The sequence below is a fragment of the Arachis ipaensis genome, chromosome B8 (assembly GCF_059453495.1).
Source record: "Arachis ipaensis isolate K30076 ecotype BB chromosome B8, ASM5945349v1, whole genome shotgun sequence".
Classification (NCBI taxonomy): Eukaryota; Viridiplantae; Streptophyta; class Magnoliopsida; order Fabales; family Fabaceae; genus Arachis; species Arachis ipaensis.
The window spans coordinates 90,732,141-90,755,821 of record NC_142443.1 but is presented as its reverse complement, the minus strand read 5'-3'; the positions used below and the strand labels follow the sequence as shown (position 1 = coordinate 90,755,821).

At 39.9% G+C, this 23,681-nt stretch overlaps 1 pseudogene; it reads left to right on the top strand.

Moving 5' to 3' along the window:
• The first annotated feature begins 20,215 nt into the window (after positions 1 to 20,215).
• Positions 20,216 to 22,426, top strand: LOC148548796 (uncharacterized; annotated as a pseudogene).
• The last annotated feature ends 1,255 nt before the right edge of the window (positions 22,427 to 23,681 follow it).

The window sequence follows — 23,681 nt, the reverse complement described above, 5'->3', positions numbered from 1 at the left end:
AATCAAGTGTTGGTAGGATTATAGTAACCATACCCATCCAAACCCCAATTTAGTCCAACATGAGAAAGAATTTCTAGCATGATCTCTTCATTTCTCTTCCAAAGTTCCGAAGAGATCCAAGTATGAATAGCTTCTTTTCCAAGATCACTATCCAATTGAATGAAGATTGAAAGATTTCTAGTAAAATCAAGAGAAAAGATAGAAGAAGAATAATGGAAACTAATATTGATCCATCAAATTACAACAGAGCTCCCTAACCCAATGAAAGGGGTTTAGTTGTTCATAGCTCTGGAAATGGGAAACAAAGATGGAAAATACATTTTGAAAAGTAAACTAGAAGTGCAGAGAAAGTAAACTAGAAGTGCAGAGAAAATACATTTTGAAAAGTAAACTAGAAGTACAGAAAGTAGTTCTCAAATTTCCAACCCCCTTTTTGATTCAAAACTACCCCTATATATACTGCTCTTCTGATCTTCTAGTTGGTTCTTCAAATCTTGGATATGGGCCTTTGGATCTTGAGTTTGAAGCAGTTATCCTCTTCAGTGGGCTTAGCTTTACTTGTAGAGAGAAAGTATGAAGTAGGCAGGGAGTTTTAGCTTAGGACGTTAGTGGCAGTCACATTTTTCACTAACGTTCCTAACCCAATGGTGACCCACGTTAACTTCAACGTTAGTGGCACCAACGTGACCACTAACGTTGCCTCTTGATCCTTCACACACGTTATTGGGACTTACCTTTTCCAATAACGTTGAGAATCCTTCCTTCCCTACGTTAGAGTTCACGTTAGTGTGGCTAACGTGACCTTTAACGTAGGCTTGCCAAATCTTCGAAAACGTTAGTGACACTTACCTTTGTCACTAACGTTTCAAAACGCCCCTACTTCCCACGTTAGAGTTCACGTTAACTAGGTTAACGTGACATCTAACGTGGTGGTGATAGCCATCTCCAACGTTAGTGACAAAGGTGAGTGTCACTAACGTTGGCTCATCATTCTTTATCCATGTTAGCTTCCACGTTAACTAAGTTAACGTGGGAGTTAACGTTGCTCATAGTGGCTCATTCCAACGTTGGTGACAAAGGTAAGTGTCACTAACGTTGGCGATTCTTGCTCCCTCCACGTTAGCTTCCACGTTAACTAAGTTAACGTGGCAACTAACGTGGCTCAAAGTGGCTTAGTCCAACGTTAGTGACAAAGGTGAGTGTCACTAACGTTGGCCATTCTTTTGCTTCCCCATGTTAGAGTCCACGTTAACTGAGTTGACGTGGCTCTTAACGTGGCCAATATGAGCTTGGTCCAACGTTAGTGACAAAGGTGAGTGTCACTAACGTTGGCTTCATTTCCTTCTTTCACGTTAGAGTTCACGTTAACTTACTTAACGTGACTCTCAACGTGGGCTATGATGGCTTCGAGGACGTTATTGGCGATTACTTTTCTCATTAACGTTGCAAGCTAGCTCCCATTCCACGTTAGAGGTCACGTTAGTTAGACTAACGTGGCTGCTAACATGGTTCTTCCTTGATTCCTTTGTCCTGAAATCAAGCAATAAAGTGCATCAAAGTTCTAGTCCGAGGTATGAGATATGCATCATCCAATTTGTCATTCAATTGATGCATAATTCTCATGAATTCATATAAAAATCACAATGTTTGCTTGAATCAAGATGTAAGTGAAATTCTACCCAAAACTTGCTTATTTCCTAAGAAAGTGCATGAAACTACTCTAAAACCATAAAGAAAAGGTCAGTGAAACTGCCCAAAATGCCCTGGTATCACAACACCAAACTTAAAGCTTGCTTGTCCCTAAGCAAGTACTGGAACAAGAGAATGATGAATGAAATGCTAAGAGATATGAGTCATTATTGTGGAAGTCATGTCCTTGATTTTATGGTGGTTTCATGTATAGCAACTTAGGTTCATTCCTTCACTGGCTTTCAGACCTTTATCATGTCTTGAATACTCACTTGATTGCACCTTACGAGACTCTTATTCATTGATCCTTTTATTGTTTTCAGGGTTTGATTGTGCTCTTAGGCTAAGTGCTCTGTGAGGGGGCGACTCTTTAAGATAAGCTTTCAGCCAACACTCCCGAACCAGTTGGTTCAAGGTGCTAGGTGTTAAGACACCCCTAAGGACTTACTCCCTCAAGTCTCTTTCCCCCATACATACACACCACAGGCACATGGTTTGTTATTATCTTTCCTTGAGGTCTTGGTGTCCAGCACCTCTTTGGGTGATTAAATATTTTGTAGCCAGGTTGCTCTTGATAATGGATTTTCAGTTGATAATCCCGGGTTAGTTAACCCAAGTTACCAAGTGATGAAGCACTCCTAAGAACTTATTCATCCAAGCAGATCCTTGGTACAAGAGCACTACAGACACATCCCTCAAGGTTCAAACCCTTGGTGCCTAGCCTTATCCTTTATTAACTTTTCTTTCTTTTTCAACTCTTATTGTTCTTTTCCCTTTTTCCTATTAGGATCTTATTATTTAGCTAGCCTCATGGGGTGTGTTTCAAGCATATGATTCAAGACAGATAGTTGCCTTCCCACCTTGTTGGTGAACCAACTTAGCTACGTGATTACTACACCACAAATCTAAGAACATACTCCATAACTTGAACTCCACTCTGGTCTTTCATAACATCTCTTTTTATTTGATTCAAAAGGAGACAAGCAACATAATAAGCAAGATGGAATTGAAAACAGGCAATTTGACTAGTAATCATAGACCTAAGCAAGGAGAATACTAAAAACAGAATTGAAAATCCTAAACTACCATGGAAGCATGTTCTATTTCGTACATGATTTTCCTTATTTAACAACTTGAAAAAGATGGGACAATGAGGGAACACCACCACCTTTTACTCATGGGGTTGCTCCTGCTCTTCTTTTTGTTTGTCCTCTTTGTGTCCATTTGTTCTTCCTTGTGTCCGTGCTAGTCTGGCTCTTTTCCAGTCTTCAAGTGCCTTCTTTACTGATTCATGACTCTTCTCCACCCTTACTCTTTCTTCTCGTGCTAACTCATCCTTCACTTCATCATATTTTGTGATTCCCGGATGTACTATAGGTAGCTGTCCAACTAAGTATCCAAGCCTTGCTTGCATGTTTACATGATTTCCACTTTCACTCATGTAAACCCCTTCAGAGAATGCCCTGTGCTCGTCAAAGAGTTCTACTTGTTCTATTTGTTTTCGATGCATCTCATGTATGTGTGCACCTTGATGTGCTTGGATGTTGATTAGCTTCTGGATAGATTCTTGCTGTTCATTTTGCCTTTGTTCTATCCTGTGGAAGGATTTACCCCATTGTTTTTCTTGTTCCAATTGTTGCTCCATCATTTGCTTCTACCACTCCCCTTGTTGATTCATCCATCTCGAGAGCGATTCCTCTTGACGGCCCATCATCTGTAACTGAAGCTCCCTCTGTGCCTCTTGATTCTCCCAATATTGCCTAGATAAGCCATCAATGGCTTCTTGTAATTGGTGCATGTTCAAGGTGGCTGCGGCTTGCTCCTCTGGGTTTTGCCCTTCTACAGTTTGCTGGGCTACCCTCTTTCTTATCCTTCGTTGAGGTAGGGGAGATGTAACAGCATGCATACGCCGGACAGTAATTGGGATACCAACTTTTATCTATTCGGGATTTTCATCTTCGAACACTACCCCGGCCTTGTCACAGAGGCGGAAAATGGTGCTGGGATAGCCTAACCTTCCTCCAGAATCACTTTTCTCAGCCATCTTCCTAATGCCTTGGGCTATGAGCTCGTACACTTTGATCTCTCCCCCTTTTAGTATGCATTGCACCATTGTTGCTATCTTGATATTCACCTCTGAGTTGTTTCCGGCAGGAAGGATGGATCTCCTTAGAATTTTGAACCATCCCTTTTCTTCAGGGGTGAGATCACCTCTTTTAATAAATTTGGGTTTTCCATTGGGATCTCTCATCCAGTCTGCCCCTTGTATGCAGATATCTTTCACAATATGGTCATAATCAGAATTACCATTTATTCGAGATTGATAACTTTCTTCCTCAAAAGGTATGGTCCGTAGCTTCAGCACTCTCATGATGCTCATGGGACTAAAATCCACCGTCACCCCTCTCACAAAGCTTATATAAGACTCCTCTTTCCTATCATACCTCACCACATTTGTGTAGAACTCTCTCACGAGTGTTGCATTTATTCTTGCGGTGACCGAATAGGTGAGGAGCTCCCATCTTCTCTTTTCTACCTTCTTTGTGATTTCGGGGCACTCGATTTTCTTAACTTGAAAGCCTAGCTCATATATGATCTCCTTATCAGCCATCCATCCAAATTGGAGTGCATGATAAAAAGTTCTAAACTTCTTTTCATCGAAAGGGCGTTGCTCTATAGGCTCCTTTTCCTTTCTTCTTTTAGAGCTTGATGATGCCATGAGTGACTTTTGAATAGGAAGGGTGTTGAGGTTAGTGATGAGTGGTGAAATTGGCCAGTAGAGACAGGGTGTGATGAAGGGATGCCGAAGGTGTGTAGTGTAAGGAATGGGAATTGGAATGTGAAGGGAAGTACGGACTAGGACTCACTTATATAAAGAAGTGACGAGTGAATGAAAGGTGTGGATTGATGGTGTGGTTGTGTGATGGACGGATGGGGTTTAGCATGGGTGAGCACAAGGATCACCAACTTTATGATGGGGTTGGTTCAGTTTCCAAGCTTGTTCTTCTTCCAATGTTGCATGGCAACCATTCCCAATGCAATCCCCTTGAAGACACGTGTATAGTATCTTCCTTTTGTGTTATCCGAACCCTTCAATTGCCCCATCAATGCTCCTACAAAATAAAAGAAACGTGATTAAAAACACACTTGTAGAAAGTGGCGGCAAAATTAAAAGGCTAACTACTTTTTAAAGTTTTTGTTTTTAACTAACTAAGTACTATTCATGAGTGCAAACCAACTGACTAACTCAACATCCATGTATGCAACATTGGCAACACCAAACTTAGTTTGGTGCCATGTGGTGTAAAAGATTTGTTCAAGGCCTCTAAGAGTGACATGATGTGGGTTATATTTATGTTCTCTTAGTGTGCCTTGAACACCAAACTTGTTCCTCACTATATGTTGCACACAAGGATTCATTCAAGTGCATATCAAGTTGATTTGAAATTTATGAACCTTGCATTATTAATTATTTTTAAAAGCATGTAAAACATAGGTTGCCTCCCATGAAGCGCTTCTTTAGCGTCACTAGCTTGACGTTCTGCCTTTATCAGGGTAGTTGGTAGTGCTTCAAGTCCTCCCCCCTTGCAGTAAATCTATCTCCATTGGCTTCATCAAGGATCTCCACATGTTCTAGGGAGAGAACTCTGTTGATGGTAAAGACTTTAGGTAGCTGAGATGGGATGGTAGGGAGATTAGGGGGAATGGTTGGGACATAAGCTGAGATTACTTTATCCACTGGAGAGAAGTCTTTTGTAGGGATCTTCTAGTTCCTCCACCTCCTTGGTACCTTCTTCTTTGTTCCTTTTGATGTTGCCTTGCTCTTTGTGACCTCCTCTTCCAAGGAGATTTTGTTGCTGGTCTCTCAACAATTTTCCTTCGGCAAGTATACCGAATTGTCGTCAAGTAAAAACTCACAATAGAGTGAGGTCGAATCCCACAGGGATTGATTGGTCAAGCAACTTTAATTAGAGGAATGTTCTAGTTAAACTAAGCAGAATTAGATTTAAGATTTGCAGAAAATTAAATGGCGGGAAAGTAAATAGTAGAAAACATAAATGCTGGAAATAAAGAGCTGAATGTAAATAGCGGAAAGTAAATTGCAGAATCTTAAATGGGAATGGGGAAGATGCTCATAAAAGTAGATTGCAGAATTTATAGAGAATGGGTAAGATTATAAATGGGGAATTCATTGGGCTTAGGAGATGTTGCATTCTCCGGATCAAGTTCATTTTCATCTCTTCCTCAATCAATGCATTCATTGATCTTCTTGGCAATCTTAAGTGATCGAATTCCAATTTACTGGTAATTCAATCTCTTAAATCTTGATCAATAGCCAATTCCTTGGTCAATTGCTCATGAGAAGAGATGAAGTATGGTCACTGATTATACCACATGTATTTCCTAATCAAGTGTTGGTAGGATTATAGTCACCATACCCATCCAAACCCCAATTTAGTCCAACATGAGAAAGCATTTCTAGCATGATCTCTTCATTCCTCTTCCAAAGTTCCGAAGAGATCCAAGTATGAATAGCTTCTTTTCCAAGATAACTACCCAATTGAATGAAGATTGAAAGATTTCTAGTAAAATCAAGAGAAAAGATAGAAGAAGAATAATGAAAACTAATATTGATCCATCAAATTACAACAGAGCTCCCTAACCCAATGAAAGGGGTTTAGTTGTTCATAGCTCTGGAAATGGGAAACAAAGATGGAAAATACATTCTGAAAAGTAAACTAAAAGTGCAGAGAAAGTAAAATTATACAGAGAGTAGTTCTCAAATTTCCAACCCCCTTTTTGATTCAAAACTACCCCTATATATACTACTCTTTTGATCTTCTAGTTGGTTCTTCAAATCTTGGAAATGGGCCTTTGGATCTTGAGTTTGAAGTAGTTATCCTCTTCAGTGGGCTTAGCTTTACTTGCAGAGAGAAAGTATGAAGTAGGCACGGACTTTTAGCTTAGGACGTTAGTGGCGTTAACGTTAAGTGAAAGTGTGGGTTCAAGAACGTTAGTGGCAGTCACCTTTTTCACTAACGTTCCTAACCCAATGGTGACGCACGTTAACTTCAACGTTAGCGGCACCAACGTGACCACTAACGTTGCCTCTTGATCTTTCGCACACGTTATTGGGACTTACCTTTTCCAATAACGTTGAGAATCCTCCCTTCCCTACGTTAGAGTTCACGTTAGTGTGGCTAATGTGACTTTTAACGTAGGCTTGCCAAATCTTCGAAAACGTTAGTGACACTTACCTTTGTCACTAACGTTTCAAAACACCCCTACTTCCCACGTTAGAGTTCACGTTAACTAGGTTAACGTGGCTTCTAACGTGGTGGTGATAGCCATCTCCAACATTAGTGACAAAGGTGAGTGTCACTAACGTTGGCTCATCATTCTTTCATCCACGTTAGCTTCCACGTTAACTAAGTTAACGTGGGAGTTAACGTTGCTCATAGTGGCTCATTCCATCGTTAGTGACAAAGGTGAGTGTCACTAACGTTGGCGATTCTTGCTCCCTCCACGTTAGCTTCCACGTTAACTAAGTTAACGTGGCAACTAACGTGGCAACTAACGTGGCTCAAAGTGGCTTAGTCCAACGTTAGTGACAAAGCTGAGTGTCACTAACGTTGGCCATTCTTTTGCTTCCCCACGTTAGTGTCCACGTTAACTGAGTTAACATGGCTCTTAACGTGGCCAATATGAGCTTGGTCCAACGTTAGTGACAAAGGTGAGTGTCACTAACGTTGGCTTCATTTCCTTCTTCCACGTTAGAGTTCACGTTAACTTAGTTAACGTGACTCTCAACGTGGGCTATGATGGCTTCGAGGATGTTATTGGTGATTACTTTTCTCATTAACGTTGCAAGCTGGCTCCCATTCCACGTTAGAGGTCACGTTAGTTAGACTAACGTGGCTGCTAACGTGGTTTTTCCTTGCTTCCTTTGTCCTGAAATCAAGCAATAAAGTGCATCAAAGTTCTAGTCCAAGTTATGAGGTATGCATCATCCAATTTGTCATTCAATTTATGCATAATTCTCATGAATTCATATAAAAATCTCAATTTTTGCTTGAATCAAGATGTAAGTGAAATTCTACCCAAAACTTCCTTATTTCTTAAGAAAGTGCATGAAACTACCCTAAAACCATAAAGAAAAGGTCAGTGAAACTGGCCAAAATGCCCTGGCATCACTTGGCCCCATTACAACCTTACTTAAAGACCTCATGATTTTTGGTATGACTATATTCTATGATTGTTGATTGGTTAGATGAAGAACAAAGTTATAGAAAGTAAGAATAAAAAGAAGAATAGAGTGATTAACCCAATAAACACTGAGTGATTAGAGAGTAAACACAAAATCTAGTGAGGGTTCAATAGCTCATTAACATTTATCTCTATTTAAATTATTAATTGTCTTGCAAGTTTATAAAATGCTTTTCAATCCCATTTCAATAGTAAAGGCACTTTATCACTATCTAAGGCTTGGCTATATATATATATGATTCCTTGAGAATGTGAGTTAATTCAACTACATGCAAGCTTTATATACAAGTGAATAAAAATTAGAATTACATGATGCATCATTCATTTAGGTAGTTGCATTTAGATTAGATTGCATTACATGACATTCCATCACTTTAACCTTACTTTTCACCTTGGATTTAGCATGAGGACATGCTATTATTTAAGTGTGGGGAGGTTGATAAACCCATATTTTATGATATATTTTGTGCTAAGTTTGAGTGATTTATTCAATCCTTCACCCACTTATTCATATTAATTGCATAGTTTTACTTTCCCTTCCTCATTATGTGATGTATGTGAAAAACATGTTTCCTATGCTTTAAAACTAATTATTTTAATTACCTTTAATTCCATTCGATGCCGTGACTAGTGTGTTGAGTAGTTTCAGATCTTCTAAGGCAGGCATGACTTAAAGGATGGAAAGGAAACATACAAAAATGGAAGGAAAGCACAAAACGAAGTTTCTAAATAAACTGGCATCCACGCGATCGCATGGGCGACGCGGACGCATGCCAAGCGCGAATCAACAGCGACGCGGCCGCATGACTGACGCGACCGTGCGCCTTAAGCAAAACACATATGACACGGCCGCATGACTGACACGACCGCGTGACAAGAAAAGCTCCGAATGACGTGACCGAGTGACACACGCGGACGCGTGACAGAGGCCACGCACCAGAAATTGCAGAAAACGCTCCCAACGATTTCTGAAGCCCTTTTTGGCCCAAATCCAAGTCCAGAAGGCATAGACCAGAGGTTATGAAGTGAGGGAATGCATCCATTCATAGAGAGACGACTTTAGTTTTAGTTTTCATGATTTAGATTTAGTTTAGAGAGAGATTCTCTCTCTCTTTTTGGATTAGGATTTAGGATTTCTCTTAGTTTGGGAGTGACTCTCGATCCCAGGTTTAATGTTCGTTTACTTTAGGCTTCTCTTTTACTTTTATTCATTACTTTAGTTGATTATTTACTTTTACAATTTAATTTATGAATTCTTCCATGTTATAGATTATTATTTTGGATTAATGTTATTTGAGGTATTTCAGTTAATATTGCTTTCTTTTATTTATTAGTTACAATTATTCCCAATCTGAAGATATTCGTATTCCAGTAGATTTACTTTTCTCCTTTTGGTCTTGGTTAAGAAATCAGTAACTCAGGAGTTATCAAACTCAAACATGCTTGATAATTGTTATGTTTGTTAATTGAATTGAGCTTCAAGAATCCCAATCTTTTCTTAGAAAAAAAAATAGGATCCGAGGATCAATCCAATTAATCCCTTGACCTTCCTTTATCTTAGTAAAGGCTAACAAAGTGGAATTAAGATTCAATTATTATCATCATTGATAAGGATAGCTAGGATAGAACCTCTAATTTCTCATACCTTGCCACAAGTTTATTTACAGTCATTTATTTATTTCACTTGCTATTTAAATTACTTGTTCTTCATTTACTTTAATTGCCACTTAAATTACTTGCTCCTCATTCTCAAAACCCCAATTTACAATCCCCATAGCCAATAATAAGAACATACTTCCCTGCAGTTCCTTGAGAAGACGACCCGAGGTTTGAATACTTCGGTTATCAATTTATTTAGGGGTTTGTTACTTGTGACAACCAAAACATTTGTAAGAAAGGTTGATTTCTTGGTTTAGTAACTATACTTGCAACGAGAGTTTACTATAACCTCTAAACCATCAATCTTCAGTCCTTCACTTGCCAGGGAAGACTTTAAGCCTGGAGTTATATAAGAGTACTTACTGTCCTGGTTTGAACTCCTTCCTTGAGATCTTCTTGTCATGCTACCTCTTAGTTTTTTCCTTATATATCTTAGCATTTTCATAAGCTTCTAGCATAAACTCATCCAACTCATTTAGTTGCAGTAGCCTTTTCTCCCCTGCTGCTTGAGAATCAAAGTTGAGGAGTTTAGTGGCCCAGAAAGTTTTATGTTCAAGCTCTACAGGGAGGTGACAAGATTTGCCATATAACAGCTAAAAAGCGGACTTTCCAATAGGAGTTTTGAATGCTGTCATGTATGCCCAGAGTGCATCTTCTAGCTTTCTGGCCCAATCTTTTCTGATGACTCTCACAGTCTTCTCTAAAATCCTCTTCAACTCCCTATTTGCAAGTTCTGCTTAGCCTTTGGTCTGTGGGTGATAAGGTGTGGCTACTTTATGCATCACCCCATATTTATGAAGTAGTTTTTCCATCTCTTTATTGCAGAAATGACTGCCACCATCACTGACAAGTCCCTTAGGCACTCCATATCTAGTGAAAATGTGATTCTTCAGGAATTAAAGGATAATTTGTGCATCACATGTGGTTGTGGTTATTGCTTCCACCCACTTTGAGACATACTCCACTGCTACCAAAATGTATTTGAAAGAGTAAGAGGGAGGAAACGGGCCCATGAAATCAATGCCCCAAATATCAAATAGCTCCACTTCTAGGTTGTAGTTCTGAGGCATCTCATTCTTTCTTGTCAATCCTCCAGCCCTTTGGCATTCATTACATTGGTGAAAAAACTCTCTGGCATCCTTGAAGATGGTTAGCCAATAAAATCCGCTTTGTAGTACTTTGGCAGCTGTTCTCTCTAGTCCAAAGTGTCCACTATAGGTTGAACCATGACAGTGCCACAATATATCTCTCATCTCATTTTCAGGGACACACCTCCTAATCATTCCATCAGAGCATCTCTTGAATAAGAAAGGTTTATCCCACAAAAACTTCCTTGCTTCATTGAGTAGCTTTTTCACTTGTTGCTTGGAAAATTCTTGAGGTACCTTCCTTCCTTCCTTGTAGTTTGCTTTGTCAGCAAACCAAGGTGCTTGCTGAACTTGGAAAAGATGCTCATCAGGGAATTTTTCATTCACTTGCTGTGGTGTATCTTGATTGGCCTCTTGTGGCACTCTTGATAAATGATCTGCTACTTGATTCTCACTCCCCTTCCTATCTCCCACTTCAATGTCAAATTGTTGTAGCAGCAGCACCCACCTAATAAGCCTTGTCTTTGAATCCTGTTTATAAATTAGATACTTGAGAGCAGCATGGTCAGTATACACTATAACCTTTGAACTAATCAAGTACTATCTAAATTTATCAAATGCATATACAATTGCCAAAAGCTCTTTCTCAGTGGTGGTATAATTTTTCTGTGCTTCATTTAACACCTTGCCAGCATAATATATGACATGGTGCAGCTTGTCTTTATTTTACCCCAACACAGCACCAATTGCAAAGTTACTTGCATCACACATAAGTTCAAAAGGTAATTTCCAATCAGGGGGCGTGATAATTGGTGCTGTAATGAGTTTTCTCTTTAAAGTTTCAAAGGCATGCTTGCAACTGTCATCAAAGATAAAAGGACTATCAATCATTAGCAAATTGCTCAACGATTTTGCTATTTTTGAAAAATCTTTGATGAACCTCCTGTAAAAACTAGCATGCCCAAGAAAACTCCTTACTGCTTTCACATTAACAGGTATAGAAAGCTTTTCAATGATTTCTATTTTATCTTTATCAACTTCTATACCTTTGCTTGACACTTTATGACCAAGAACTATCCCTTTAGGAACCATGAAATGGAATTTCTCCCAGTTTAATACCAGGTCAGTTTCTGGGAATCCTTTCAAAACAAGAGTTAAATGATGTAAGCAAGTGTTAAATGAATTGCCAAAGACAGAAAAATCATCCATAAAGACTTCTAAAAACTTTTCCACCATGTCAGAGAAAATGGAAAGCATACACCTTTGAAAGGTGGCTGGGGCATTGCATAGCCCAAATGGCATCCTTCTGTAGGCAAAAACTCCAAATGGGCATGTGAAGGAGGTATTTTCTTGGTCCTTGGGATCCACCACTATCTGATTATACCCGGAATACCCATCCAGGAAGCAGTAATAAGCATGGCCAACCAATCTCTCCAACATCTGATCAATGAAGGTTAGAGGGAAGTGATCTTTCCTTATAGCATCATTTAGTCTTCTATAATCTATGCACATCCTCCATCCAGTCACTGTCCTTGTGGGAATTAACTCATTCTTCTCATTGGAGATGACTGTCATTCCTCCCTTCTTTGGTACAACTTAAACCGGACTCACCCATGAGCTGTCAGAGCTTGGAAAGATTATCCCAGCATTCCACAACTTCATTACTTCTTTTTGAACCACCTCTTTCATGGTTGAGTTAAGTCTTCTTTGGGGTTGAACTACAGGTTTTGACTCTTCCTCCAATAGAATTTTATGCATACAAATTGTAGGGCTGATGCCTTTGATATCCACAATTGTCCAGCCCAAGGCTGTCTTATGAGTTTTTAAAACTTCAATCAACTTTGTTTCTTCTTCCATGTTCAAGGAAGAGTTTATGATCACTGGTAGGGCCTCTGCTTCTCTAAGAAACACGTATTTGAGGTGAAGAGGAAGAGGCTTTAACTCTTGTTTTGACTTCTTCTTTTCCTTGTCTTCAATGGAGATCTCTACCACTTCCTCTCCTTGTTCCTCCTGGTTGTCATCTTCCAGTAACTCCTCCTTCACTTTTTCTTCTTGTTGCTCATGACAATTGGCTTCTAACATTTCTTCTACCAGACCTTCTATCATATCCACCTTCATGTAGTTCTCTTGCTCAGGGGGATGTTGCATTGACTTGAAAACATTGATGACCATTTGCTCATTCTGCACTTGAAGATCATTTCTCCCTTTTATACATCGATGATAGCCCTTGCTGTAGCTAGAAATGGTCTTCCCAGGATAATTGAGTTGTTTCCTTCCTCTTCTGTGTCCAGGATCACAAAGTCTGCAGGAAAGATAAACTCTCTAACCTTCACTAATATATTTTCCACAACTCTATTAGGTGTTTTGATTGATCTATCGGCCATCACCAATGACATCCTGGTAGGTTTGATTTCTTCTATGGCAAGCTTTCTCATCATTGAGAGGGGCATCAAGTTGATACTAGCACCTAGATCGCAGAGAACTTTTTCCAATGTCATCTTGCCTATGGTTCATAAAACGACAAAGCTCCCTGGATCTTTAAGCTTTGGTGTAATAGCCCTTTGGATCACAGCACTGCATTCTTCAGTGAGCATAATGGTCTCCTTCTCATGCCAACTTCTCTTTTTGTTAATGAGCTCCTTCAAGAACTTTGCATATAGAGGCATCTACTCTAATGCTTCAGCAAGTTGGATATTAATCTCCAGCTTCTTGAAGACCTCAAGGAACTTGGGGAATTGTTGATCCTTGAGTTCTTTTTGTAGCCTTTGAGGATATGGCAGAGGAGGTGTGTAAGCCTTCACAACCTTCTTCTATTCTTGTGATGATTCCTCTATGACTTGTTTCCCTTTTCTTGAAGCTTGTAGCTGCTCATCTTTCTCTTCAAGCTCTTCTTGGTCTTGCTTGTTAAGTACAGCTTCATCCTTGCTGCTGGCCTCATCATGCTTGCTAATGATCTTGTCATTCTCCATAGGCTTCTTGTTGGCTTCTTTGTCATCCACCAAGATTCTTCCACTCCTTAATTGAATAGCTTTGCATTCTTCTTTGGGGTTCGGAATGGTATCACTTGGGAGTGAGCTTGTTGGTTTCTCAATCACTGCTTGCTTGGACAGTTGTCCAATTTGCCTTTCTAAATTTCTCATTGAAGCTTCATGATTCTTGCTTGTCAGTTCCTAATTTTTCATCATCTTTTTCATCAGTATCTCCAGGTTTGAGATTCTTTAAGTATCGTGTGCTATTTGTGGCTGGTTGTGGGGTGTTGAATATGGATGATAGGTGTTTTGGTTTGTGGCTGGGTTATTGGGTGGATAATAGCTGGAATTTGGGTAGTTATTTTGGGGTTTCTGTATGGATTGTGGTTAGTATTTTGCTGGTTGCTGTGGTTTGTGTAAGTTGTGTTTCTTGAGTTATTTTGGGTTGAATTTTTCTGCCAGGGCTGTTGGTTTTGATTGTGGTTATCTCCCCATATTAGGTTTGGATGGTTCTTCCAAGAGGGGTTGTATGTATCTCCATGGAATTCATTCTGGCTGGATTCTTGGTTGTGCATGTAATTTACTTGTTCCTGCTGTTGATCTTCACAATTTTCCTCATTTTATCCCCACCCAGTTGGTGGTTGGTTGGTGACATTCACTGATACAACTTGTAAGCTATCAATCCTCTTAGCCATCTGCTCAAATTGTTGCTGGATTTGCTGCTGCATCACCTTGTTTTGAGCTAGGATAGTGTCCACTCCTTCCAACTCCAATACTCCCTTTCCTTGAGCTGGTTGGCATTGCCTTTGATGAGCAAAGAAGTATTGATTATTTGCCACCATATCAATGAGGTTTTGGGCTTCCTCTGCTGTCTTCATCAGCTGCAATGAGCCTCCTGCTGAATGGTCTAGTGCTTCCTGAGCTTTCAGAGTCAATCCTTCATAAAAATTCTGAAGTATGTCCCATTCATTGAATATTTTAGGGGGACATTTTCTAATCAGGGCCTTGTATCTCTCCTATACCTCATAGAGAGATTCTGCATCCATTGGACTTCACTGTATCACAGATAAATGAAAATGGGAACAGTAACAATTTGTATATGTCTGGATGCACACCATTGGACTTCACTGTATCACAGATCCTCAGGAAAGTAGATAAATGCTGATTTGGATCTTCTAGTGGACTTCCTCCATATGAGAAATTGTTCTGTACCAAAGTGATGAGTTGGGGCTTTAATTCAAAGTTGTTTCTATTGACATTTGAAGTAAGGATGCTACTCCCACAATGCCTTGGATTAGCAAACGTATATGAAGCCAAAACTCTTCTCTGGGGCTGACCATTGTTGTTGGCCACTCCCACTGTTAGATTTGTTGAATGTTCCTTTATTTCTTGATATTCTACTTCAAAAGGTTCTTCACCAATGACCCCCTTTCCTCTAGCTTCCTTTCTTAGTCTTCTAAGAGTTCTCTCGTCTTGGTCAAAAAAGGTAGGGATCTCTCTCCTTGCCTCTATCATAGAACAGCAAGAAAAACAAACACAGAACTAAAAATAAGAAACAATTCACTCTACTGATAAAGTGAAGTTAGTGTTAGCTTAAGCAAAAATTCAAACAGTTAATGTGCTTAGTAAAAATAAAAAGAAAAAGTGCTTAATCTAAACCACCACCTTACTTAATCATTGTCAATCTAGATTAATCCCCGGCAACAGCGAAAAAACTTGATGGGGTGGAAATCAGAATTCCACACCAAAACTCACTGTCAAGTGTACCGGGTCGCATCAAATAGTAATTACTCACATGAGTGAGGTCGATACTATAGGGATTGATAGATTGAGCAATTTTTAGTTAGGTAATGAGTTTAGTCAAGCAAACAGTTGATGATTTGATTGAAACTATGATCAACAGAAGCTAAATTGCATGAAAATAAAAGGAAGAGGGGAAATTAATAGAATCTAAAGTGCATAAAATGTAAATTGAGCTGAAACTTAAAGTGCAAGTAATGTTAATGACTGAAACTTAAATTGCAAGAAATGTAAATGACGGAAACTTATATTGCAAGAAATGTAAATTTTTTGAAGATTAAAAGGGTTTGGGTGTTGGGATTTAGGATTCAACAGGAAAACGTAAAATGCAATAAATCAGAGAAGTAGAGGATGAAATAAGTTGCAGAAGATCTAAACAGAAATAGAAAATTGCTTGAAGAAGTAGAACTGAAAGAAGTATAGCTCAATTGCAAAATCTAAAAGAGAAATTGAAGATCTTAGGGGATCAATGAGACTAGAAAGTAGATCTAGAACTCAATTCCTTCTTTGATCAAACAGAAAACAATTTGCAGAAGAAATGTAAATGAAACAGAAAATAAAACTCAGATCCAATTCCTCAATTCTCAAAATTATGCAGAAGAAAAGCAAAGATGAATTTCAGATCAAGAATTGAAACAGAATTCCTTCAACCTCAATCCAAAATTTAAAACAGAAAGGTAGAAGTTGCAGAGAATGAAAATAGAAAGCTAAATTTAGATCCAATTCTCAGAACAATTGAGAAGAGAGGTAGAAGATGATTCTCAAACTTAGAATCAATGAAGCTCTTCAATCTCAATTCAAATTCCAAGAACAGACAGCAGAAGTTGCAGAATGAAAATGTAGAAAGAAGAACTCAGATCCAAATTCCCAAATACAAAATAAAAACTAAAATTGAGCTAAAAGGTAAAATTCAAAAGTGAGCAAAAGGTAAAACTAAAAATGAAAAGAAGATCTTTTTCTACAAATGAAATTAACTCCTATTTATACACTTTCTAGTTATGATCGTAAGACTTTGAGTGGGCTTTTCAAAATTAGTGAAGAGGTGGGTCCAAATTGGTTTTTTGATTTAAAATTGGAACTATGCGACACCTCCAGTGGAGCGCTCAGTGGAATGAAATAACGTAGCGCTCACTTAGCTCCTTGTCACGCCTCGAACCAGGCTTCATACATAAGGCTCCATTTGGTAAGGTAACGTAGTGCTACTGCATTAGTGAGCTTGGATCTCTCTTCGATTCTTGGTGGCTTCACTTGTGCCAATTTCCTTATGCCACTAGCGCTTAGTGAAATGAAATAACATAGCGCTCTTATTTACTTGCACACGGTCCCCATTTCAAACCTTGGTGCTCCCCCTTTTGCCAATTTCCTTTTGCCCATAGCCTTGTTGTGTAGCGCCTTGCCCCCATTTCGAACCTGGCTGGCTTCACTCCTTGATATCACACCTTGATTTGCTTTTGGTTAGGCCACGAAAATGTTAACAAAGTTAACGTAGCACCCTTGCTTTCTTTGGTTCCTTGTAGCGCTTAGTTTGCAAATATAACGTAGCGCTATGCTTGATTGTTTTTTGGTGGGAGCTGGTGCTCCAATTAGCGTTCAAAGAGTGAACGCTCTGCTCGTATAGAGAACGCTATGCTTGGTTCCTTTGAATGCTACGCTTTTGTATCTTGGGGCACACTTGGTTGAGCACGCTTTCCTTGTTCTTTCTTTTCTTCACCTACAATTAATCAAAACAACCAATCAAAGAATCACCAAATTTACAAGGTTTATAAATCATTAAAAAACCAACTCATTCTAGCTTAAACCTCATGATTTTGTGTCAAATAGTTGATGCTTGATTGAATTGACATAACCATGAAAATGCACTCCAAATCACTTACTTATAATGCAAGAAAGTGCATAATACCTAATGAAACAAGTGATAAATGCTTGAAAAGCTAGCATAAGATGACTTGTCATCAGTCATCCTCATCCTCTCCAATGTCCAAGACAATGAAGCTTGTAGGAATGTAGTGGTTTTCAACCTTAACCAAGACATCCTCCACTAAGCCATATGGCTTCTTCATGGTCTTGTCTGCCATCTCCGAAGAAACGTGTGCAGCTTGTACCTCAAGGATTCCTAACTTCTCCATTATAGAAGAGTGGCATGAGGTTGATGCTTGACCCTAGGTCACATAGAGCCTTTTCAAATGTCATAGTGCTTATGGTGCAAGGAATCAAAAGGCGTCCAGGGTCTGGAAGCTTCTCAGGTAGCTCTTGCTGAACTAAAGCATGGAGTTCTTTGGTAAGCAGTGGAGGTTCTTCCTCCATAAGCTTTGTACCAAATAACTTGGTATTTAGCTTTATTAGAGCTCCTAGGAAATGAGCAACTTGCTCTTCCCTAGTGTCTTCATCCTCACTTGAGGATGAGTAGTCATCAGAACTTATGCACTGCAGAAGTACATCCAAAGGAAGCTCAATTGTCTTTAGGGTTTCCTTTGGTTCTGGGCTAGAGGGTTCTTGAGTGGGATTCAGGCAATCAAAGGGTGTGCTTTGACTGGCGTTCAATGCCAGCCTTGTCAGCTTATTGGGCGTTGATGTGGGTGCATCATTGCCTATTTTTAGTAGTTATTTAAGTAGATTTTAGTTTAATTTTCATACAAATTTTGTTAATAAATGAGTAATAGCATGAAGTATCTCTGCATTAAGTGAAATCTCAAGCATAAGTGAATTTTAGCTAATATACAAGGTAAATATGATGAAATAGATCACACTAAGTGAAGTTTGATTTTTGAGTATTATTAGCACACTTAGTATATAAAGATCATCTTGTATACTATTTTGATGCATTCATTTGTTTGATGATAGGAAAAACAGAAGTAGAGAAAAGCAATGAGGAAGAACCAACGTTGGTGGCAAAATTGGAGAACCAACGTTGGTGGGAACGTTGGTGGTGATCCAATGTTGGTACGGAAAAATTGAGAACCAAGATTGGTGGGAACGTTGGTGCACCAACATTACCTCCAACGTGCTCGACAAAAAGGATGGAAAAATCGGCAGCTGATAAACCACTATTTTATGGTTTATCTTGCGCTCAATTGAGTGGTTTTTACATGCTATTCAAACTATGATTAAAAATATGCTTCTTTGCACACTTATTCATACTAATTGCATGGTTTTACATTTTCCTTCCCAATTTTATGCTATGATTAAAAACATGCTTCTTTGGCCTTAAATTTGCTATGTTTAATCCCCTCTAATTACCATTTGATGCCTTGATATGTGTGTTAAGTGATTTCAGGTTTTATAGGGCAGGAATGGCTTAGAGGATGGAAAGGAAGTGTTCCAACGGTTACCTGAAACTGTAGGTCGATCTCGGACGAGATCTTCTATACTGGTCGGAGATGACATGTCCGGCTGATGGGTGGCGGCCGGAGCTGTCGTGTCCGACTTGTTGGACTGGCTGCACTGCTGATCCTTAGTCACCGGAGCGTGGGGGGTATTTGCAAGAGACTCCGATGCTTAAGTTAGCATGGGTATTAAACAGGTTTTTAGTAGAATCAGAGTATGAGTTATACCTGGGTCCTCCAGTGTATTTATAATGGTGTAGAGTGACCTTTTTAGATAAGATAAGTTAGTTATCTTATCTTATCTTTTTTTTGAGTGAGGTCATCTTATCTTTAAGGGAACCGCCTTTATCTCTGTAGGCTTGGGCTGCCTTTGGATTTGGGTCATGTTCCTCTGTTTGGGCCCTTTACTGGGCTTTCCTGTCGAATTGATCGAGCTCTTTGAAAAGAGGTCGGATAATCTGACCTGCGGAGGTCGGTCGCTTTGTCGCTATCATCCCGGGTCGGACAGCTCGACCCAGGGTATGAATAATTCCCCTGCTCGAGCTCGGTCTTTCTTTGGGAGGTCGAGTCTTAAATTTATGACTTCGATCCTTTTCTGGTGAGGCCGAGCTCGGGCATCTGTCGACTTCTTCTTTGTAGAGTCTTCTTTTTGAATGTGGAACGTTTTCTTTATTTAAAGCGCGCGCTTTGTATTAGCGCTCTGTTCTTGGGAAGGCGCAAGGGTTTAATACCCTCATTAATTATCTTTTAATGCCCCATTCCCCTTGGCTTTTATTTTGAACTTTAAACACAAAAACGGTTACTCTTCTCCATTTTTACATGTAACTTTCCTTTTCCTTCTCCCTTTCTGTTTCCTGAAGTTTGCGGTTTTCACATTTCTTCCTTGCGACGTCTTTTGGTGATTTCTTGGTGTTTTTCTTTGCTCGAGAGGCGATTCTATTCTACGTCTTTGATCTTCTATGAAAACTTCTTCCTTTGTTAAGGTTGCTTCTTCTTTTCATCGTTCTCATCCTTTTTTCTGATAATGCCTTGATTCTGACTGAATGTATGTTTGGAAAAGCTTGATCCTTTTTGTAGCCTTGTGCTTGCTTGTTACTGTGGCGTATTTTTTCTGGTTTTTCCTTTTTGGTTTTTACGCATACCCCTGGTATTTCTGTTGATGCTTCCTAGGGTTTTGCATGTTCTACTGTCGCTTCTGGCTGTTTTTTGAAAAGACTGTATCTTGCTTAAATAACAGTAGTTTTCAAAATGATAGCTTGACCTTTGCCCTGTTGACTAGCCTTCCTCATCACTTGTTAGGATTTTCTTTGTTTGTTTGGGGTGCGTCTTTGATGACTACTTCTTCTGAACATTTTGTTGCTATCTGCCTTCGTTTTTTATTTTGAACTGGGACGGTGAGTCTGGGAGGTAGCTCGTTTAGATGGTCGTGTTTGATTTATGGCTTATGGCCTTCGAGGTGTCGTTTTGGTTTGTAGAACAGAGAGGGTTTTGTTGTTTTCTTGTGTCGAGATGTATGCCTGTTTTCCTGAATCCTTGTCCTGTTAACTGCCTCCAAAGGATGTCCCTGGATCTTTTTGGTACGGGTCCTGGGGTTTCCTTTTGTTGCTTGTTCTGTACTGGATTATGTTGGTCGAGTTATTTTGATTTCGTCCAGGATGTTTTTCAGTAATCCAATCTTCTTTTCTTGTTTGTAGGACTAGTTTGGCCATGTCTTCTCGCAATAATATTATAGAGATGTCTTCTAAAGTTTCCGAGGTGATGTCCGATTGGCTGGAATCCCTTGTCTTAATGTTTGTCTCTGTGGTGGATGCTGGGTTTTGTGTAGAGCTGAGGAAACGTCATAGAGTTTGTGGTGGCGGTGCCCAGGAGAGGGATTATGAGCTTGTAGCGCCCGACTCTGACAAGAGGGTTTGTTTTCCTACTTCGGTCGAGGGGGAGCGTCCCTCCTTCTATGCCTAAGAATATTTCTTCAGCCAGTTGGACATTACTTTTCCTTTTACTGCTTTCGAGACCAACTTGTTGTGGTCGTGTAACATTACCCAGTCCCAGCTTCATCCGAATTCCTGGGATTTTATCAAGATCTTTCAGCTGCTTTGCCAAGAGTTAGGCGTAACACCTTCTCAGACTCTTTTCCTCTATCTTTTTGTTTTTGCCAAGCCTAGAGCTTCTTCCAAAAAGAAGGCTTCCTGGGTTTCTTTTAGGTCTGCCCAGGGGCATAAAGTTTTCGCCATGTACGATGAGTCTTTTAAGGATTTTAAGAATTATTTCTTTAGAGTCTGCGCTGTTGAGGGGGTCCGCCCCTTTTTTTCTTGATGAGAATGACGAGCCTGCTTTTCCTCTAGAATGGCAAAAGGATGTGAGAGTGTCTCGTTATACATGGGAGATGCTTGATGAGGTTGAGCGGGCTTTTGTAATTGTTCTTGAAGATTTATGGGGGGAACCACCCCATTTTGATACAAAAAAGTTTTTGAGTGACACGTCCCTGGTTCAAACTGTTTTGGGTACTGTCTGACTTGTTTCTATACTTGTTTCTTAGTTTTGCTTCCTCTTTTTGTGATTGTAACCCCTTACTGTGGTTGATTCTGTATTTTCAGAGATGTCTAAGAACAATGATTCCATGAAGGCCTTCAAAAAGGCAAGGAAGGCTGCTGCAGCTCAAAATATCTCGGCCAAGGTGACAGGAGAGGGATCTTCTCAGGTTTCGGTGAAGCCGCCCGTGCCGAGTTCTCCTGGGCCGAGGAAGGTGATCCCCACTCCTCGGGTTCGTCTGGCCGACCCTCTACAGACTTCTGCCGCTACTTCTGGTGCTCCTTCCAACAAGAAACAAAAAAAAATTGAGCCTTTCAACCTTGATGCTGCTGACTTCGATGCGGTGGAGTTTGTTGATCAACAAATCGGTCCTTATGGTGCCCTCCCCGTGGATGATGTATCACTCCTTCGCCATTTAGATTTTATAACTCAGAGTAGCATTAAGATGGCATATATGGGAGCTACCCTGTATCGGACTGCCCAACATCTTCCCCTTCACGCTACTAAAGCCTTCATGGAGGAGGTTAAACAGGAGTTCGATCGGATGAAGGGCCTGAAAGAGGAGCTTGAAGTAAAAGTAGCCAAACTGGAGAAGGAGCTGAAAAACGGGAAGGCTAGCTCTCTTGCCCTGGCGGTTTCTATGAGGTTGGCCGAGGACACTGCATTGAGGCATAAAGACAGTTAAGTCCCATCCTATCGGGAGGTGATGTGTCTGAGGGAGGAGTTGGAGTCTGCCCGGGTTGATTACTCCGAGCTCCAAGGTCACCGTGTCGGCAGCGTAAATGCTACTTATGAGAACCTGAAGGAGCAGGTTCAAGTTCTTGCTCCTGAGGTTGACCTTACTCCCTTCAACTTATACAATATTGTGAGGGATGATAAGATTGTCCCCAACGACCCGGATGTTGATGATGTTGGACCTCCCTCTGCGCCTGATGCCAAAGTGTCGACTTCCACAGTTCCTTCATCTGGGGTCGTTCATCCAGAATTAGATCCTGATTGCCAAATTCTGAATAGGGACGATGGTACAGTGGATGCTGTGCCTCTCCAGGCTCGCCCTCCTTCTCCCCGTACTGAAGCTACCGAGAATCCTTCTGATGTTTGACTAAATTTCGTATCTGTTTGTGTATATTGCCCAGCTTGTGGGCTTTTAAACTCTTTATTAATGTTTTGCTAGCTGTTGACACTTCTTAGTTGCTTGTTTAGCAACTTTATTTTGAAAAACAAAAGTAGCTTCCAAGCTTTTAGGGCAGATTTTGGTGGCCTCTGAAGCTTGTTATAACTTCGCATTTTTATATCATGCTTATTTGCGTTGGACTTGGCATCTTTCTGGGTTTTGAGAATGTTAGAGCTTTGCTGTTCGACCTCCTTTGCGCTTGTAGCTTTGATTCCTTTGAGGCTAAAAATCCTGTTTTGTGTGGACCTTTTGTGAGGTCTCTGCCAAGTGTAGCATTTGCACTTTAATGTGGGTCGACTTTGTCATGTCGGGTCCTTCCCGACATCGTTATGTCATATCCAGTTATTTTGTAATCCTTTTTCTTGGACTTTTGTTCAAGTCTCTTTCAGGGATTACTTCTATAACTTTATGTTTTGGGCCGACTTCTTCGTGTCGGGCCCTTTTGAGTTATTTTGTAATCCTCTTTCTTGGACTTTTGTTCAAGTCTCTTTTAGGGATTACTTCTATAACTTTATGTTTTGGGCCGACTTCTTCGTGTCGGGACCTTTTGAGTTATTTTGTAATCCTCTTTCTTGGACCTTGTTCAGGTCTCTTTCAGGGATTACTTCTATAACTTTATATTTTGGGCCGACTTCGTCATGTCGTGCCCTTCTAAGTTATTTTTGTAATCCTCTTTTTTGGACCTTGTTCAGGTCTCTTTCAGGGATTACTTCTATGACTTTTATATTTTGGGCCAACTTCGTCATGTCGTGCCCTTCTAAGTTAAAGTAATCCTCTTTTATAGGGTTGGCCAGACCTCTTTCTAGAGTTTACTTATATCTTGGTTTGACTTGGTCCGACTTCTTAATGTCGGCCAGTCTTTTAAGTTATTATTTAGCAATCCATTAGGACCTCGTCAGATCCTTTATCCAGATCACTTTTGATAACTTCTTGTATTATTCTATTTTCATCTTTTTCGATTTGTGGAAGGTGGATTAAATCCTCGTTTAGTCGACCTTTAGATGAATTTGGTTTTCATCTCTGTTGGTCTTTATCGTGATTGTGCAGTGAATTTGTTTCACTTTCTGCCAATCTGTCGCTTTATAATCGGACGATGAATGTTTTAGATTAATGCGTCTTAAAGACTTGTAGAACATCTAATATATTTTATTTAAAATGAAAAATGAAAATATGTACATATAGG